A 16,484-nucleotide genomic window follows, 5' to 3' on the forward strand; every position below is an offset into this window, starting at 1 on the left:
CCAAATACGTTGTGATTATCTTGTGACTGTGATTGCCTAACTACATTTTAAAAATCTGTGATTGCTACAGAATTTTAAAGTTTTAAAAATTGTTATTCGCATTGCTCATACTCACCATCACCACACTTTCTTGATTGGTGCAACGCTGCCTTAGGAGACGCATTCTCGACCTCTGATTCGTCTTCCCTCTGAAGGCTAGGGGGAGGACACCACTTCCTGTTCGAACTGCTGGGCGGTTAGCGCTCTAGCAGTTGGGTCTCTCGGGGCTACTTAGGCTGAGCCTGACTTCCTGACGCTGCGGTAAGAGCTAGTGGCAGTACCTTAAGACCCGCTAGCTCGCCACAGGCTATAGCGCTGAGCTTGCGCTCCAAATACTTTGTGATTATCTTGTGACTGTGATTGCCTAACTACATTTTAAAAATCTGTGATTGCTACGGAATTTTAAAGTTTTAAAAATTGTTATTCGCATTGCTCACACTCACCATCACCACACTTTCTTGATTGGTGCAACGCTGCCTTAGGAGATGCATTCTCGACCTCTGATTCGTCTTCCCTCTGAAGGCTAGGGGGAGGACACCACTTCCTGTTCGAACTGCTGGGCGGTTAGCGCTCTAGCAGTTGGGTCTCTCGGGGCTACTTAGGCTGAGCCTGACTTCCTGACGCTGCGGTAAGAGGTAGTGGCAGTACCTTAAGACCCGCTAGCTCGCCACAGGCTATAGCGCTGAGCTTGCGCTCCAAATACTTTGTGATTATCTTGTGACTGTGATTGCCTAACTACATTTTAAAAATCTGTGATTGCTACGGAATTTTAAAGTTTTAAAAATTGTTATTCGCATTGCTCACACTCACCATCACCACACTTTCTTGATTGGTGCAACGCTGCCTTAGGAGACGCATTCTCGACCTCTGATTCGTCTTCCCTCTGAAGGCTAGGGGGAGGACACCACTTCCTGTTCGAACTGCTGGGCGGTTAGCGCTCTAGCAGTTGGGTCTCTCGGGGCTACTTAGGCTGAGCCTGACTTCCTGACGCTGCGGTAAGAGGTAGTGGCAGTACCTTAAGACCCGCTAGCTCGCCACAGGCTATAGCGCTGAGCTTGCGCTCCAAATACTTTGTGATTATCTTGTGACTGTGATTGCCTAACTACATTTTAAAAATCTGTGATTGCTACGGAATTTTAAAGTTTTAAAAATTGTTATTCGCATTGCTCACACTCACCATCACCACACTTTCTTGATTGGTGCAACGCTGCCTTAGGAGACGCATTCTCGACCTCTGATTCGTCTTCCCTCTGAAGGCTAGGGGGAGGACACCACTTCCTGTTCGAACTGCTGGGCGGTTAGCGCTCTAGCAGTTGGGTCTCTCGGGGCTACTTAGGCTGAGCCTGACTTCCTGACGCTGCGGTAAGAGGTAGTGGCAGTACCTTAAGACCCGCTAGCTCGCCACAGGCTATAGCGCTGAGCTTGCGCTCCAAATACTTTGTGATTATCTTGTGACTGTGATTGCCTAACTACATTTTAAAAATCTGTGATTGCTACGGAATTTTAAAGTTTTAAAAATTGTTATTCGCATTGCTCACACTCACCATCACCACACTTTCTTGATTGGTGCAACGCTGCCTTAGGAGACGCATTCTCGACCTCTGATTCGTCTTCCCTCTGAAGGCTAGGGGGAGGACACCAAATCCTGTTTGAACTGCTGGGCGGTTAGCGCTCTAGCAGTTGGGTCTCTCGGGGCTACTTAGCCCTCGCCTTCCCATGAGCGCGCAGCGATCGCGCGCAGTGGAGCCGAAGCTACGCCGAAGAGTAGCCGAAGAGTAGCCAAAGAGTAGCCCGTCTGCGCCCGTCCGCGACAGGACGGGGCCAGGGGCCTTACACGCAGCTATCTCTCCGGTATTATGGACTCGCATACAACCGCCCCCTTTCTAAGGTACTCATCACATGCTTTGCTTGCCCTACAAACCCACGTTAAACACAGATGCTCTAATCGATTATCTATATGTCCTGAGGAGCCTCTCTCCTGCATTTCTTGTGGCTTTCAAGCCACTCATTCCTATATTATACGGGGGCGGCCCTGTGACAATCCCGATACTCCAAAAGGCTGCAAAAGCTTTCTACTTAATGTAAGATCCCTCCCTAAGCATCACCTACAGCTGTGGGACACCATACATAGCACCAACCCAGAGATCTGTTTTATCACCGAAACCTGGCTTAAACCCCATACAACCCCCACTATCACCTTGGGGATACCTACTGGATATAAAATTCTTCGCCAGGATCGAGTTGGAAAAGTAGGAGGCGGGATCGCTATCATATACAAAGACAATCTGAACATCAGGGTCTTAGAACAAATACTGCTACCTACTATGGAAGTCGTAATCTTTCACCTAAAAATCAGTCCTACGGTACAATGGAAAGGGGCACTAGTATACCGCCCACCTGGACCTAATGCTGGGTTTTCCTTAGCCCTGACTGAACTTTTAGCTCCTTACATCAAAGCCAATGAAAATTTCATTTTACTTGGCGATTTTAATTTTCATGTCGACAATGCAGGCCGTCCAGACACAATAGCACTTGTGACTGATCTTGCCTTACTGGGCCTTCATCTTCGTAATAATGGTTCCACCCACACTGGGGGACACACCCTAGACCTAATTTGTTCCTCTCTCCCTAAAATCTATTGTCATCCCCCAAAAGATATCCACTGGTCTGACCATAAAATGTTAGATTTCTTCTTCCTGTACCCCCCTGAATCCACTAATCACCTTATCACCCAGTCCATTAAACGCAGACCATGGCATAAAGTCACTCCTGCCGGATTTACTCAAGTCTGGAAGCAGCCAGTACTATTGGACTCGGATGACATTGATACATCCCTTTCCAAGTTTAACACTACTCTGACGTCTGCCATTAATACATTGGCCCCTCAGAAAATTGTTAAGCAGCCAATCATGGCTAAGAGAGAAATATGGTATGCTGAGGCCCTCAAAGTAGAAAAGCAGGGATGTAGGAAACTAGAAAAGCGATGGAGACGGACACGTAAGGAGGAAGATAAGGAACGATATTTGGTAGCTATGAACATCTACTACAAAAATATCAAAAAGGCGAGGAAAAACAGCCTTACCTCCCAAATATCAGAGGCTGGCAACTCTACCCGAGAACTATTTAGGGTTATAAAGACTTTTACTAACCCAGCAATGTGTGAGAGCCCGGACTTTTTTTCCCAAGACCTTTGTAACAAAATCTCCCAATTTTTTGAAGATAAAATTGAGGGGATATATAAGAAAATCATAAACATCTCAGGTCCTTTACAGACAGTGGCTTCTGGAATCTCCCCTATGATGACCACTGGGAATACTCTTCATGTAATTCCAGAAATAACCTTACAGCAACTGACCACTCTCATTAACAAAATGAAGACCGGTTCCCCCAATGACTTGATTCCTGCCAAAATAATCTCCTCCTTGACAGAATCTCTAGGCCCCTCCATTCAAAATCTAATAAATCTTTCTTTTGCCGAAGGAAAACTCCCACAACATTGGAAAGAAGCGGTGGTGAACCCCATACGCAAAAATTCCTCCCTACCCTGGTCAGAGCTCTCAAACCTCCGTCCTATCTCCCTCCTCCCTTTCATTAGCAAACTGGCTGAGAAACACGTTAATACCATCATTTCCAGCTTCATCGAGGCGACAGGGGGCCTGGACCAATCACAATCTGGGTTCAGGCCCAACCACAGCACTGAATCAGCCCTCCTCTCGGTGACTGACAAGATCAAAATGTCACTGGACAGAGGGGGTTCAATGATTCTAGTGCTGTTGGACCTGTCCGCGGCCTTTGATACCGTGTCTCACAACATCCTTCTCAGCCGTTTGCAGGGAGTGGGGATTGGAGGCTTAGTACTATCCTGGTTGGAGAGCTTTCTTTCCGGGAGATCGCAATCTATCAGCCTAGGCCCCTATCGCTCCATTTCAAGGGTGCTCACGAAGGGGGTGCCACAGGGCTCTTGCCTTAGCCCTACATTGTTTAATGTCTATGTGGCCCCCCTTGCTGAGATTGTACGGAAGTATGGGTTCACACCGGTCTCCTACGCTGACGACACCCAGCTCCTCTACCCTTTCAGCTCCCTTGGCCCTAAAGTCAAGGAAAATTTTGCTGAGGGTATGAGGGCAGTGTCACATTGGATGGCTGTAAATTGCCTCCAATGTAACGTTGCAAAAACAGAGATTATGCTCTTCGGCAAAGCAAGTCTTCTGTGGTCCCCTGACTGGTGGCCGCTGGATCTAGGTCCAGTTCCAACATCTAAGCCACATGTCAAAAACCTAGGGGTAAAAATTGACCAAAAACTGACCCTTAAGGAGCACACCAACCATATCGCTGGATTGTGCTTTCACACCATTGGCCTTTTAAGACGAGTCTTTCCGTATCTCCCTGATACCTACAGAAAGACACTAGTACAGGCCTTGGTTACTAGCCGGACTACTGCAACGGCCTGCTGACACTTGCTAACGCTGATGCAGTGGGCCGCTTGCAGGTAGTCCAGAATACGGCGGCTAGATTGGTTAGGAGCGCACCGGCAAGGACCCCCTCTAAGCCCCTGTTGGAGGAGCTGCATTGGCTCCCTATACGGCAACGAATCAGTTTTAAAATGTGTTATATGGAGACAGTCCTAAATATCTTTCTCAATCACTGGAGCTGTACCAACCTGGCCGATCACTTCGCTCAAGCAATCAAGCCCTACTGAAACCCCCTGTAACAAAAAAATCCAGACAAGGAGACCGAGCATTTTCTTCAGTTGGCCCCGCTCTGTGGAACAAGCTTCCCATTGAATTAAGAATGACCACCAACCACTTGTCTTTTAGAAGGTCACTTAAAACTTTCCTCTTCCGGGAAGCATTCCAACTCCACTAATTAATGCAAGTATCTGCTATTGTCTTGGTGAGCAAAGCGCGGAGATACCCTTATGGGATTGATTCCTGCGCGATATAAGAAATTAAAATAAATAAAATAAATGCATGTTCTTTTTTTACAAAAATTATCCAATGGCAAATGTGTGTGGTTGCTAGAAGTGTGTTAGTGGTGGTTTCGTCAATAGACGCAGAGATTGTGATTGTGGCACTCACAGTCCCTTTCATTGCTACATTTAGGCGCTACATCTGTGGATGTTAGTGATCACACATGGGGTGTTCGTATTTCACCCTCACAGACTTGTGAGGCTAAACCGATGTCTGTAGCACACGTTAGTGTCTCACGTGCTGTGTCCATCAACTCCTGTATGCTCCTTTCCTTAAACACAGCGCCTCCACTGAAACACTGTGTTTGCATCTATGTGTCCATTCAGTGCCAGACACACGGGGACACAGTTGCTGAACATTACAGAACCACTTCTCCGAAGTGTCAGTAATAGACAACTGACTGCATGATGGGATCCAACATACATCAACAGTCACACATGGCAATCTGAAACCTTGGCAGCTATGCCCCCAGCAGCAGTCCCCGTTTTCAAGCCTCTAGGGGCCCCATCAGCGCTCTAGCACACACAAGCAGCGCTACACTCTCTCGCCGGTGTTGGTTGCACCAGTGAGTTGCCTCATAACAGTCCTACCTCATAAATTAAAAGGTGCGTGCCATGTGCGGTGGGTGCAGGTGACCTGAGCTTCCAGGCCCAGAAACAAGGCAGCTGTCTCGAGGACAGAGACCATTTGTATTTACCTACCTTTGTAAACTGGTTACAGCGGCTTAGCTTTTCTGGTTGCAGTACCCCCTGGGCCTATTCCTTACATTTGACATTTAAATTTACTGCTGTAGTGTGAGAAGGCATTTCATGAAATGGAATATAAAGTAAGGTTGCCAAAAGAAAAATGCCAGCCATTTGTTGTTTAAAGACACTGAATGACCTAGTCTTAACACTAAATAGGGTTATAAATAAAAATGTATGTATTCATTTGTAATGTGACTTTTCTGTCTTTGTTCCCTTTAATTATCAGTCATGGATCATTCAGGCAGCCCTAAAACACAGTTAAAAGTGATTTCTATTTCTATTTGCTGTTCGAAGTATGCACAGATAAGTACTGAAAATACGGCTTTAGGTGACTGCTTATTTTTGTCCTGTATGGGGCATCAAAATAATGAGCTGGCAACCCTAATCATAAGACTGGAAGTTTGTTGCAGGATCAGCACATTGGGCACGATTCACAGAATGAACTTAAGACTAAATCCTAAACTTACTACTATTTGGTATTCACAGAATGCACTTACTACTTTCGGGATTCACAGAGTGAACTTACTACTTTCGGGATTCACAGAATAAACTTACTACTTTCGGTATTCACAGAATAGATTTAAGACTACTAACTCTAAGTCCGAACTCGGGCCGGAAATTCCGGCCCAGAGGCGGAGCTTCCGGCTTGGGGGCGGAGTTTGCGCCCCGGAGGCGGAGCTTGCGCCCCAGAGGCGGAGCTTGCGGCCCAGAGGTGGTGATTTCAGCATAGCTAAAATCCCCACCTCCGAGCCGGAAGCTCTGCCTCCAAGCCGCAAGCTCCGCCTCTGGGCTGCAAGCTCCGCCCACAAGCCGGAAGCTCCGCCTCCGGGCCGGAATTTACGGCCCGAGTTCGGACTTAGAGTTAGTAGTCTTAAATCTATTCTGTGAATACCGAAAGTAGTAAGTTTATTCTGTGAATCCCGAAAGTAGTAAGTTCACTCTGTGAATCCCGAAAGTAGTAAGTGCATTCTGTGAATACCGAATAGTTGTAAGTTTAGGATTTAGTCTTAAGTTCATTCTGTGAATCGGGCCCATTATTTCTTACACCCTTGATCACTATTAATGCCAGAAAAACAATAGTTTAACTTGTACCACTCCTCATTCTCGCCCTTCACTTTTACGCTCACCCTGCACTCGCAGCAATCACAATGCACTCACACTGACCACCATGCACTCACACCATTCACCCGCTCACGCTGCACTCACGGTCATCGCTCTGTACTCGCAATGCACTTGCACTGTTCACCCTGTCCCTCACCCTGCAGGCACAGAAGCACATACTCACCCTGCACTCATGTCACACTTCACTCACCTGTCCCCCTCACTGCTCAATCTGCAATCTCACTCAAATAAGCCCATCACTAACCATGCATTCTTTCGTTCAACTCTGCACTTACATATGATCACCTCACTCACTCTGCAGTTGCTCCTCTTACCCTACTCACACTGTTGCATCACTCACTGTGCACTCTTTAATCTATGCCTACTCAGGACCATTAACTTTAAACAGTAGGCACAGTATTTTCGGAATGGACGACTGTTGGAAGTTTCAAATCAAAATATACTAGATTTCAGGATGGTAGGGCAAAGTGGTAGATGGTGGGCCGGGTCGCCGGGGGAGGGGGGCCCCCTCCATGTGCTTTGCAGGGGGGCCCCCTCAAGTTTCGTTACGCCACTGATTTATACGTGGTGTAGCGAGGTGCAACAAAGGAGAAATCTTTTAATGTCTCCTCATTTTTTCCCCGTTCAATGCATGCTGCATTCTACAGCACACATTGGAAGAGGAAATCACCTTAATAGATTGTTTTTGTGCAGGTATGTGCCCCTACCTGCACAAAAACAATCTCCCCACGGGATGTATGTTGAAACACCGCACACCATTCCATCGCGTGCTTGAGCCACACGTTGAATACATCACAAAGTCCAACACATCACCATCTTTTACATTGCACGTTATTGCAACGGCAATGCATTGATTCCTATTGGCAAGTACCTAACATCGCAGACGATTAAATCGCACCTCATGACAACGTGTTTTCTGTGTCCTACCACTGTTTTCGCATTTTTGTTGGCCCAATGCGTGATCCCGCCTCTAACCCATGGCCTCCCCTACCCCCTGCCGTCCCCACAACGCTAACTCTTCCCTTTCTATTGGATTGTGGGTGATATTTGTATTTTTACATTCCTAAACTCAATGAGCAGGGTACAGTGTTCCAGTTGTTTTAAATATTCCAATCTTGTGGTCCCAGCACTCGGCTGTAGCCCCAAACACGACAGACTGCGTTTATAGTATCTTCCACTTGATAGCAGCAGAGTCACGTCTCGCTATTGTACTATTGTACCTTTGAAAGAACTGCTTGTGACATTTGTATGTGCAAAATTGTAAGGATGACGTATTTGTGTGAATCATAGCAATTAATGGATTGGACTGCCCACCACTGCACCGGGGACGCTTGGGGGGTGCTGTGTTTTGAAATCTTGTATGCAATTTAAAGCACACCTGCTGCACACTTGCTTGTGCTTGTGCGCCCAGCAATTTGCAGGCGACAATAACATCTGGTGATTAATATACCTGCTGGGGAGAGGGCGTAGTTTTGTATGCTGGCTATTTTGGCTCATAATGAAATAGTGTAGAGGGTTAATGTGCCTGCTGTAAAGCACATGTATTATGTGGATTACAATCTCATTGCAGATTGCAATACGAATCAGATCACTAGTTCAAATCCTGTTGTGAAATCAACACATTCGTGAATTCATTAGTGATGAGTGGTGGATCAGTAAAGCTAACCCTACCTGTAATAAATGACCTTAAGTGTCCAGCACACTGCACAATGCATATGAGCGATTCATGTATTGTTCATTTTGCAGTACAGCGATATTGTGAAAAAAATCTAATCTTATAATGAGCTGGCAAGTAAGAATCAGTAAAGACTGTAGGAGTTCTCTGTTTTCAAATTTCAGTGGTGCCTTGAGATAAATTTCTCTGCAGGCAGGGATAGTGTACTTTATGGGGACAAAAACGGCTCTAGGTACGTTCCTTTATATGAAGAATTAAATCACTGCGGGTACAGGATAAGCATTGTGCTATCAATATGATGCCTTCCATTGAGTAATAGAGATGGTATAAATTGAGTTAATTTGCGATAACCTGTTGCAAGCACTTTCTTTTTGATTTCAAAATATTTTATTGAAAATAAATTTAGCATATACACATAAGCACACCAACGTACTGCCTGGGTCTGAGGCGGGCAGGGAAAATTCTATACCATTATAAACAGCGGTGATATGAATGACAATGCCTTCTGAGCCCTTAACTCAAAGTGATTAATGATACCTAGTTAGAACGAACTGTGCGGCTGACCATGGTTAAGCACTTCGATTTCAAAGTAAAGATATAAGTTCATAGATTGTGTATTATTGATGTATTATTTTCTGTTTTGTGCTTGTCTCTTTTTATGTATTTGGTAATTTATTATCTTTTCCCGTCTGCATTCTCCAAGTGATGGTACGATTTTTCATTATCTCTCACATGCCTGAAATCTTAATACATGTATATTTATGGTGTTTTTATGTATGTGATATGTTTGTGATATGTTTGTATAAATTGTTCCAATGTGTATAGTTGGTGTGTTTTTATATTTTGTACTTCTTTCAGCCCTGACGAAGTTCAAACGACCGAAACGCGTTGGCTGAGATTTCAAAAAGATTGAAAAGAATAAATAATTTTGGACAAATTAGAATCTCCTTTGTACTCTGCTTTTTGGTGCACCATCCTTTTCGACATATGATTAATGATACCTAATTGAGCAGGTGATGAGAAGTAAAATATTCACAATGTGACAGAGCCCAAATCATGCCTAAGTTACGATTTGCAATACGGGTGCTCAAGGGCAGTACCCCATAGCATATTGAATCATTCCACACATCAGAAAAATCAACCCCTCCTTTATTCGTCAAGGAAGTAGCCCTCCCTTGTCACCAGCTGCGGGCCACCATGGTGCTGCTTTAACACGATGAATATTGGAAAAGGCCACCATAAATATCATGTGGCGGCCAGGGATGGCCCTACAAGTAGCTTATAGGGGGCATACCCTGGGACTTCTGGAAATGTAATCATTTCCCTGTATTCAAGTCACAGTGATCATAGGATGTGATTAGACATGATTTAAAACACAAAAGGAACCCAGAAGTGGTGGGAATGACCAGGAAAAAAAAAGACCCAATAAACTCTCTACAAATTTAAAATTTTTAAATAAAGGATCACATGGTGTAAATTACAGCGGGGTTCTCTTCAAAGATATGGAAAAATAGCAGTTGTCTTCATCCCACATATAGGACTTTACAATGTACATAAGCACAAGATTTGTTACTGTGTACCAAAGTTGGTTGCAGTCATCAAAATTGGGTGGCGGGGGTGAAGTGGGCTTGGAATATATGCGAGGAACCCCACCCCAGCACATGTGGGAGAGTAGCGACATCACCCAAACTCCATGAAAATGTTGCACTGGGGGGCAAAATATTGATCCCCAGGGGGTATATTGCTCATACCCTGTATGCATCTTACAGTATGCTTTATGATGTCTCAATTATAAAAATCATCTTAAGAGTATACAGTTCCTAAATGCTTTTGTAGGCCACATTGATTCAGTGATCAGATCAGAATGAGTCCCATTATAGTGTCACACGCTATAATCCTTAGTTAAGGTTTAGCCGAGGGCCTGGTTTCTCATCTTTAAGACCATGGGTGTTAATCTGTAAGCTGTAGACCCATCTCTGTTCGAATTTGCCCAAAGCAGTGGACATATTGCTCAACCCAGATTGTAATTGTATGCTCTCCAAGGCACTGGAGTCAAACGTCCATCTTTCATCCACCCAACTGCTCCCAAGTAATCATTCATCCACCCACCCTTTGATCCGTCCATCCATATATCCTTTTTTCGTCCATCCGTACATGTTTCATCCACCCACCTAATCACACATCCATCCATCCACCCATAAAACATTGGGCAGCTTATCCTGCTCCCAAGTAATCATTCATCCACCCACCCTTTGATCCGTCCATCCGTATATTCTTCATCCATCCACCTTTTCATCCATCTATCCACCCATCATTCATCCACCCACCTTTTCACACATCCATCCACCCATCATTTATCCACCCACCTTTCCACACATCCATCCACCCACCTTTGCACACATGACGAAACACCTTACAATAATACATTGCATGAATGTATTAATTAACTTTTAATGTACACGTGTGTGCCTTGTGAAACACCTTACAATAATAACATCGCATGCTGCTGCGTCTGCGTTAACGTTTACCATCAGAATAAAATTGCGCACTTTAATGAACCCATCTGTGCCGTCTGTGCATAACACATAACACATATTTTTCCGTCTGCCGAATAACATCGCGCACTATAATGAACCCGTCTGTGCGCATCTCTTTCCTTTTTTTCCATTTCCCGTCTGTGGATAACACTTTTTTTCCTGTCTTTGCAATGCTTAACATTCTGTGCGCGTCTCGACATCTGGGAAATGTAGTCATTTCCCTGTATTCAAGTCACAGTGATCATAGGATGTGATTAGACATGATTTAAAACACAAAAGGAACCCAGAAGTGGTGGAAATGACCAGGAGAAAAAATATCCAATAAACTCTCTACAAATGTAAAATTTAAAAATTAAGGATCACATGGTGTACATTACAGCTGGGTTCTCTTCAAAGATATGGAAACATAGCAGTTGTCTTCAACCCACATATAGGACTTTACAGTGTACATAAGCACAAGGTTTGTTACTGTGTACCAAAGTTGGTTGCAGTCATCAAAAGTGGGTGGCGGGGTGAAGTGGGTTTGGAATATATGTGAGGTACCCACCCCAGCACATGTGGGAGAGTAGCGACATCACCCAAACTCCATGAAAAATTTGCACTGGGGGCGAATTATTGATCCCCAGGGGGTATATTGCTCATACCCTGTATGCATCTTACTGTATACATTATGATGTCTTAATTATACATTCAAATTCATCTTAAGAGTATACAGTTCCTAAATGCTTTTGTATGCCTCATTGATTCAGTGATCAGATCAGAATGAGTCACATTATAGTGTCACACGCTATAATCCTTAGTTAAGGTTTAGCCGAGGGCCTGGTATCTCATCTTTGAGACCATGGGTGTCACTGTGTAATCTGTAGACCCATCTGTGTTCGAATTTCCACAAAGCAGCGGACATATTGTTCAAACCAGATTGCAATTGTGTGCTTTGCATGCCACTGGAGTCAAGTGTCCATCTTTCATCCACCCACCTGCTCCCAAGTAACCATTCATCCATCCACCCTTTAATCCGTCCATCTGTATATCCTTCTTCCGTCCATCCGTCCATCTTTCATCCACCCATCTTTTCACACATTTATCCATCCACCCATGCAACATTGGGCAGCTTCTCCTGCTCCCAAGTAATCATTCATCCACCCACCCTTTGATCCATCCATCCATACATCCTTCATCCATCCACCTTTTCACACATCCATCCATCCATCCATCCACCCATCATTCATCCACCCACCTTTTCACACATCCATCCACCCACCTTTTCACACATCCATTCATCACCCACCCTTTCTTCTGTCCATCTGTACATCTTTCATCCACCCACCTTTTCACACATCCATCAATCTATCATTCATCCAACCACCCTTTCATCCACCCACTCTTTCTTCCATCCATCCGTCCATCTTTCATCCACCCACCTGCTCCCAAGTAATCATTCATCCACCCACCCTTTGATCCGTCCATCCATATATCCTTCATCCATCCACCTTTTCACACATCCATCATTCATCCACCCACCTTTTCACATATCCATCCATCCATCATTCACCCACCCACCTTTTCACACATCGATCCATCCACCCCATCCATCCATCCACCCATCATTCATCCACTCACCTTGTCACACATCCATCCACCCATCATTCATCCACCCACCTTTTCACACATCCATCCATCCACCCATTATTCATCCACCCACCCTTTCATCCGTCCATCCGTCCATCTTTTATCCACCCACCTTTTCACACATCCATCCACCCACCTTTGCACATATCTCGAAACACCTTACAATAATAACATTGCATGAATATATTAATTAACTTTTAATGTACACCTGTGTGCCTTGTGAAACACCTTACAATAATAACATTGCATGCTGCTGCGTCGGCATTAACGTTTACCATCAGAATAACTTTGCGCACTTTAAGGAACCCATCTGTGCCGTCTGTGCATAATACATAACACATATTTTTCCGTCTGCAGAATAATATTGCGCACTTTAATGAACCCGTCTGTGCGCAACTCTTTCCATTCTTTCCCATCTGTGCATGACACATTTTTTCCAGTCTGTGCAATGCTTAACATTTTGTGTGCATCTCTTTTCATTTTAACACATATTTTCACTTTCCCACCCGTCTGTGCAATAATAAAGATTGATATTATAATAAGCAATGCGCACTTTAATCTGTGTATAACACATAAAACATATTTTCCGCCTGCAGAATAACATCGCGCACTTTAATGAACCCGTCTGTGTGCATCTCTTTCCATTTTTCCCTTTTCTGTCTGTGCATAACACATTTTTTACCGTCTGTACAATTCTTAACATTCTGTGCATGTCTCTTTCCATTTTAACACATATTTTCACTTTCCCGCCCGTCTGTGCAATAATAAAGAATGCTATTATGATAAGCAATGCTTAACATCGCATTAACATACCATCAGAATAACATTGCGCACTAAACATCGCATCACATTAACGTCTGGTCAATGCTTAACATTGTTTCACTTTACCGCTCGTCTGTGCATAACACATTTTTTCCCGTCTGTGCAATGCTTAACATCGCATTAATGTTTACATCTCGCATTAACGTTTACATCGTAAAGGTGCGTTCTTGCTTACGTTGGTATGCCCTACGATGTAAACGTTAAAGCGTTGCTGTGCCTTACGATGTTAACGTTATTGCGATGTCCTAATTGCGTTGTAATGTCATCGCGAAGTGATCAAGTGGTGGTCACCTCCCTACGATGCAGGCATCCATACACCATGGTGCAAGGGTGCCTATGCGGCTGCACGGCAGCAGTTTGTGTGCCAGCGCAGGGGAAGCTCAGAAATGTGACATATTATTGTAAATATGTTGCATCCCTGTGCTTCGTAACTAACGCAGTGCAGCACAATGGCTTGTGGCTTCTGCGCTGCGTTAGTTTCTTGTAGATCTGCCCCATTGTGTCTATGCCACTCACTGATTAGTATGTGGGCCTAGGGCCCACAATTTTACAGACCTGAGATCATGATAGCCCTGCAAGGTTATTGTTTGTAAAAGTTTCCAGAGCTGTGGCGGAGTTACAGGGTTACCTGGAAGCAGATGGGTACAGAAGGATACCTCTGTGTGGCAAAATAGGGATGCCAGAGCCAAATGCCAGGAGCCTCATGGCAGGTTCCTGGGAAACCGTGTCGGCGCCCCGTTAGTCCTTCGGGCGGTTGTGGGCCTCAGCAACTAGGGGCATGACTTGCTACGCTCCGCCCTGAAGGGTGAGTGTTTATAAGGGACCAGTGTGTCATGTGATCCCGAAAGAGGATCACCCCATAAGGTGCAGCACTGATTGGGTCCTTCACAGTGCTTGGCTCATTAGGCAGGCAGGGCTGCCTGCCCTTGGATCACCCGTAACATAACCCACCTTATTGGATACTTTAGTATGGAATAAAACCTGCAGCAATATTTTTCCAAACAAAAGTTGTGTTATGTTTTTATTTATTCAGCCCGCATGCTCTGTTGATGTGTGGGTGGGGTGTGTTGCAAATATTGGCACTATACTTGTCAGTGTCTGTCTAACGTGTGTCTGCCTTTTGTTTTCCTGAACGTTGGTGATAAAATGATGCTGCACTTTTCAAGCACCCCTACGTATATCCATAGTTAGCTGCAAAAAGCTTCTCTTTTAGGACAAAGGTTTGGCGACACTTAATATTCGAAGTTATAACATTTTTAAAGTTGTGTCATTGGATTGCTTGCGATCAGCGTAGCATACTCAAAGATGCGGCAGAAACAATCTCTGTTTTAATTTAACTTTCAAGTGTTCGTTTATATTCTAGGTACACCTCCTGAGTGCAACTTCACCCCGGCAACTCACGTTTTTGATGCATAAATGTTGCCATTTCATGATGTCCGCAAGAGGATACAATGTAGTCCGCTCTCTATGTTGTAACTAAATAGAAAAGGTGGGCGGTCCTTTAAGGGAAGCAACTGCAAACCGGACAACGGATTGGCTACTCTGCTGCACATAAATTTAAATATTAATACTGTCGTGTTAACCGTACAACTTTTTCTGTAATGGATGTTTTATTCTTAAAGAACACCATAGGTAACGTGTGATCAGCTTTGACTGAGACCCGTACAGCTGGGGACAGACACGAGAAGCAAAAAATTCTCACCCTCACATTCATGAGAGAATCGGATTCTCTGGTGTTCCTCCGTTACTAAACCTTACCGATCCTTCTGGTTCTTGCAAGTGATGAGTGGGTGTTCATGCTTGTGCGTGACGTGTGCCGTCCCATCCTTGTTACGACAGGGCACATTACCCTTCTGAGCTCGAACTGAAGGATCATTTTAAGCATTTGTGAAGTTCAAAAGTAGATAAAGTTAATAATAACGAAGTTTAATATTGTGTTGTGTATTATGTAGGCAATTCATTAGAATCGTTCACGGAAGACTTTATCGAAGAATTTCAATGAGTAGAACAGTGTAATTGCATATTGTTTATCCACCCGGGTTCTCAACACGTTCCTAGATCTACGCACGTTCTTTTAATGCACTCCCTTGGTTGGAATACATTTATTGTGGCAGTGCAATGTCCTCATCACTGATGATGAAAATCCTGATATATCCGTATCGTATTTGATTGGGCTACTGCTTGTTCTAAAACACAAGCTCCAAGCACAGTAAAATCGATGACTTGGTTATGCACCGGCTGCAAACATCGCCATGTAAATTCTAAGGAATATGCCGGGATCCTAGCTAGTTTTAACTTTTTCTTTTGATCCTGATTAACGCCAATTATCGAGACACAACCACAATTTGGTTTGCACTGCGTTCAATCTGCGTTCAATAAAAAATAATCATAATACTGTACAGTATTTATTTATATAGCAACCTACCTAAATGCAGCACTTCAAGTACACAGTTGATTGCACTTTTATGGCTGGTGCCTCTATATATATATATCTCTGGACTCTGCACATTGCTTAATTTGAGCCAGTGGTTTCTGGTGCTCGACACTGGCACTTAATGCTCAACACCAGCGCTTAAGACAGTTGCCACAATGTGACGCTGTCTGGCTAACTTGTAGCAGAGCACAGCAGGTAATTTATTAATTCAATATACATTAAAAATGACTATTACCTGCCTCCCAAGCCATTCTTATAGGTTTGGGGTTCGGAAATAGTCTGAAATTGCAGGAGTGTGATGGTTAGTAGTTGTGTTGTTACTTTTGTTGGCAGCATGGCAGGGGCAATGTGTGTTGCAATCTGCAGTGGCCCCCTAACGAGAGCCCTGGCACTCAGGGGCAGATTTACAAGAAAGTGACGCCTCTATAGAGATGGTCACTTTCCCTGTGCCACACTGAGAACCATCACCATGGATTCGCTGTATTTACAATAAGGCAAAAGGACTGACAG

The 16,484-nt window shown here is 44.3% G+C and overlaps 1 non-coding gene across 1 annotated transcript; it reads left to right on the forward strand.

Annotated features, from left to right (window-relative positions):
* The first annotated feature begins 15,300 nt into the window (after positions 1–15,300).
* LOC144781176 (small nucleolar RNA U13) lies at positions 15,301–15,399 on the forward strand. Its single transcript, XR_013600897.1, has one exon. It is a non-coding gene; the product is annotated as a small nucleolar RNA U13 (small nucleolar RNA).
* Positions 15,400–16,484: the final 1,085 nt, after the last annotated feature.

The sequence above is a fragment of the Lissotriton helveticus genome, chromosome 1_1 (assembly GCF_964261635.1).
Source record: "Lissotriton helveticus chromosome 1_1, aLisHel1.1, whole genome shotgun sequence".
Taxonomy (NCBI): domain Eukaryota; kingdom Metazoa; phylum Chordata; class Amphibia; order Caudata; family Salamandridae; genus Lissotriton; species Lissotriton helveticus.